This window comes from Oryx dammah, unplaced genomic scaffold (genome assembly GCF_014754425.2).
Source record: "Oryx dammah isolate SB20612 unplaced genomic scaffold, SCBI_Odam_1.1 HiC_scaffold_14, whole genome shotgun sequence".
Classification (NCBI taxonomy): domain Eukaryota; kingdom Metazoa; phylum Chordata; class Mammalia; order Artiodactyla; family Bovidae; genus Oryx; species Oryx dammah.
Window position 1 is genome coordinate 50446045 of NW_024070198.1, and position 4617 is coordinate 50450661.

The following is a 4617-nucleotide window of genomic DNA, read 5'->3' on the forward strand; positions in this document are numbered from 1 at the left end:
CTCCAAGGCCAAACTTGCCTGTTACTCCAGGTATGTCTTGACTTCCTACTTTTGCATTGCAGTCCTCTATGATGAACAGGACATCTTTTCTTGGTGTTAGTTCTAGAAGGTCTTGTAAGTCCTCATAGAACCATACATCTTCAGCTTCTTTGGCATTAGTGGTTGGTGCATAGACTTGGATTACTGTGATATTGAAATATTTGCCTTGGAAACAAACAGAGATCATTCTGTCATTTTTGACATTGCACCCAAGTACTGCATTTCCAACTCTTTTGTTGACTCTGAGGCCTACCCCTTTTATTCTAAGAGATTCTTGCCCACAATAGTAGATATAATGGTCATCTGAATTAAACTTGCCCAGTCCAGTCCATTTTAGTTCACTGATTCCTAAAATGTTGATGTTCACTCTTAACATCTGTTTGACTACTTCCAATTTACCTTGATTCATGGACCAAACATTCCAGGTTCCTATGCAATATTGTTTTGTACAATATCAGACTTTACTTCCATCACCAGTCATATCCACAACTGGGTGTTGTTTTTGTTTTGGCTCTGTCTTTTCACTCTTTCTGGAGTTATTTCTCCACTCTTCTCCAGTAGTATATTGGGCACCTACCGATCTGGGGAACTCATCTTTCAGCGTCCAATCTTTTTGCCTTTTTATACTGTTCATGGGGTTCCTAAGGCAAGAATACTGAAGTGGTTTTTCATTCCCTTCTCCAGTCGGCCATGTTTTGCCGTAAGTTCCCACCATGACCCGTCCGTCTTGGGTGGCCCTACATGGCATGGCTCGTAGTCTCACTGAGTTAGACAAGGCTGTGGTCCATGTGACCAGCTTGGTTATTTTTCTGCTCTTTCTCACCTGAGCACTCTGCTAAGTCTCAGTGAGCTTCACAGAGGGGAATGAAATGCCAGGATCAGGTTTTCATCCCAGGGCATCACCATGGACCCAGATGGGAACATATAGGAGGGCGCTGGAGGGAGAAACTGGACATCCAGGTGGTGACGAAAAGCTTGAAGTTAGGTGCATATCTGTGAGTGAGAGGGGGAGCATCTGTGAACATCGTGCAGGAAGAAGCTTTGTCTGTAGGCCTTGGGAACCAGAGGTTGAGAGGTAAGAAGACCATCAAAGGCTCGTGGAACAAATACACTCTGAGAACCTCCCATGACCAGGAACTAAAGCTTGGTGTGGTCCAAGTGAGGTCCTGTTGCCACAAAGCCTAAACTCAGGATTTTGGGTGGCTGGGTGACTGGGAGGGTGGGTGAGTTACCTTGTGCTGCTGTAAAACTACACGATGAACACATCTGGGGCAAAGGCCAACAGTTCAGGTTTGAATGTTGAGTTTGAAAGCCTGTAGTTTGAGGCAGAATTGCGGTTCATAGTTCTGTGGTTGGGGGGTAGATTTGAGTGATGTCGGACTGAGGGCAGGATCAGCCACAGAGGCCGTCCTGGAGTGCAAGGAGCGCACGTTGAGAAAAGATGAAGACAGGGACCCAGGGGACAGCTGAAAAGCGGCAGTATGTCCTTTACGGAGATGGGGCTGGAAGAGGGAGAGCGGGCCGGGGGAGGGGCTCAGCCTCCGCGCGTGGGAACGGGCTCAGGCTGTAAGTGGCTCACAGTCACGGAAGTGAGGATGAGGATGGGGCTAGAAACGCTAGAGGGCAGTGTTTCTCGGAGTGCAAAATGAAAGGAGAAGTAAATGAGGGGTATATGGCTTTCGGAAGAGTGCTGGGTTTGGAAGTTAAGGGACAAACGGACTCCTGTGGAGGAGCTGGATCAGCCCTCCCTTTCCAAGACCAGGCTGCCTTCTGAGACGATCACCCGGGTAGAGTCTGGCCCCAGCGTCGTGTAATCTCTGTCACAGGTCTGTGCACACAGGGAGCACGGCCTTGGGGCTGCTCCCGGCTGGGCCACAAGGTCCAACGAGACCCTGGTGACGGAGTTCGTGCTTCAGGGCTTCTCGGAGCTCCCCCGCCTGCGGCTGCCCCTTTTCGGCTGCTGCCTCTCCCTCTGCACGGTGGCGCTCACGGGCATGGCTGTGATCACTGCCGTGGTCAGCCACAGCGCCAGCCTCCAAAGCCCCATGTACTTTTTCCTCTGCAATCTAGCCGCCATGGATATTGTCTGCACCTCATCTGTGCTGCCGAAGGCACCGGGGGGCCTGGCCTCCGAGAACACCATCTCCTTCCCGGGGTGCGTGGCTCAACTGTTCTTCACCTGATCTGCCTCTTCCGAGCTGCTGCTGCTGACGGTCATGGCCTATGACCGCTACACGGCCACCTGCCGCCCGCTGCACCACAGCTCACGGATGAGCCCGCGGCTGGGCCGGTCGCTGGCCGTGGGCCTGTGGGCTGTCTGTGGCCTCAACGGGTCGCTGCACGCTGGGCTGGTGACGCGGCTGTCCTTCTGTGGCCCCAACGTCATCACACACTTCTTCTGCGAGACCCCCGCCTCCCGCTGCTCTCCTGAACAGCACCCTGACCGTCTGAGCTGATGCCTTCTGCGGAGTCGTCAGCTCCCCGCTCACCCTGCTGTCCTGCGGCTGCATCGTCGCCAGCATCCTGCTCATGCGCTCGGCTGCAGGGAGGCGGCGGGCCTTCGCAGCCCGCTCCTCCCGCGTCCCGGTGGTCTCCGGGTGCTACTCCGCAGCGCTCTGTGCCTGTATCAGCCCGGCCTCCAGCTATAGCCCCGAGGGAAGCAAGGTGTCTGCAGTGCTCCACACGATGCTGAGACCCGCTCTGAACCCCACCATCTACTCTCTGAGGAACACGGAGGTGAAACATGCCCTGGGGAGACTTGTGTAAGCGCTTCTCCGCCCTGGGGTCCGTGGGCTGCCTCCCTGAGACCAGCCTGGAGGAGAAACAGCTGGCTGTCATCCTCTCAGTACCCTTACCCTTGAGTTGGGGCCCTTTGCTCCCAATAAGTCCTCAGCTGCAGAACTGTAGACCCAGGTCTTGGGAGGTGGGCTTCTTGTATCCAGGGAAACGTCTCTCCGCCCCCGGATGGCCTCCAGGAACCTGACCCTAAACCTTCCTCAAGGTTCTTCTCAACTCAGCTTTTCCTGGGTTGCCCCAGTGCTAGCTCCAGCTGAAAGGGCCACCGGCTGTGTCTTCTCACCTTCTGTGGTCCCTGTACAGACCCTCTCTCAGTGCACGGTTGGGTCCTGATCTTCAAGGTGCCTTGCCACCTCCCTCAGCGTCCTTCATATTCCCCAACAGCCCCTCCTTCTGCCTCCTGCAGCTGGTTACCTGGCATCACAGGGCGGGTCCTGCTTTACCTGGGCCTTTAGAACCTGTCCCCACATCTGCCTGGAGCCCACATAACTCATCCACATTCTCCTTGGCCTCACACAGCCTGTGTCCTGTTCTACCTGGGCCTCATGGAACTATCCCCTGCTTTACCTGGGCTCAGGGTCCTGTCACCTGTTCTGCTTGACCACACACTGTCTGACCCCTAATCCACCTGGCCGTGCTCAACCTTCCTCGGTTCTGCTTTGAACTGTCAATCCATGCAACAACTGTCTCTTTGACCACGTCTCAGTCTTACTTTTTTATTTTTCACCGGAACTACAACCTGGTGGAATTAGTTCCTCAACCAGAGAATGAACCCAGGCCAAGAGCAATGGAAGCACTAAGTCCTAACCACTGGACCACCGGGGAAGTCCCTACATTTTAATTCTTGTTTTTGGTGTTTAATAGATGAATAATAGGTCCCTTCAGATAAACATGTTCAATCAAATAAAACTTCCTTCAGAGAATGTAGGGAGATTGATGTTTCATTTCTAGTCTTTCTTCTATTCTAAACCTTTTCTCGTTGAGGCAACATCAGTAAGTCTTAAAGTGGTCATTAATCATGAAAGAAGAAAACAAAGAAATAATGAAAAGTGTCAGTGTGCAGCTTGGAGTTAAAATAAAATTCCAGTGTCATATCAACAAGCAAAAAGTCAACCTTTTGAGGTCAAAGACAAATCCCCAGGGGAATCTGAGGCTGGTGCCCAGACAAGAGCAGTTTCCCCCACCCCAGGGAAGATCGGAATTCTTGGCCCTGCAGAAGCAGAGCAGGCATGCAGGTGGAGGGTCCCTCAGCAGGCTGGATGCCAGCTGCATCACAGCCTGCGGATATGAGGTTGGAGAGGCCCATGGTTTACCCCCAGAGTAGGGGAGCCTGTGTGGTCAGCCTTACCTGGAACTCTTTCTGTTCAACAGTAGAAGTGACTGTTTTCTGGCTGTCCATGGCTTAGACTTAGTAATGGAGAAACTCAACATTTTCTAAGGAAGGGATGAGAAATAACGGAGAGGCCGTGGGACCTGAGAAGCCCTGTTCCTGAGTTGGGGAAACTGTTTCCTCTCAGTGTCTGTCCTGGCCTCAGCTCAGACAGAGCAAACCACCCACAGGCAGCATCCGTCTGTGCACCACAGCTGAGACTGCGTGTATGAACCATAAAGCCCAGCTAACTGTCCCGGGATGGTTAATATCTGTATGGGAAAAACAAATTTTATCCTTAGCCCCTACCATAAGCAAAAATCAGTCCCACACGACCTAAGATGTAAGTATGAAAGGCAGAACTTTAAAAATGGCAACTACACTTCTGATCTTTCTAGGGCAATGACAGATTT

At 52.3% G+C, this 4617-nt stretch overlaps 1 pseudogene; it reads left to right on the plus strand.

Moving 5' to 3' along the window:
• The first annotated feature begins 1535 nt into the window (after nucleotides 1-1535).
• Nucleotides 1536-2805, plus strand: LOC120873670 (annotated as a pseudogene).
• Nucleotides 2806-4617: the final 1812 nt, after the last annotated feature.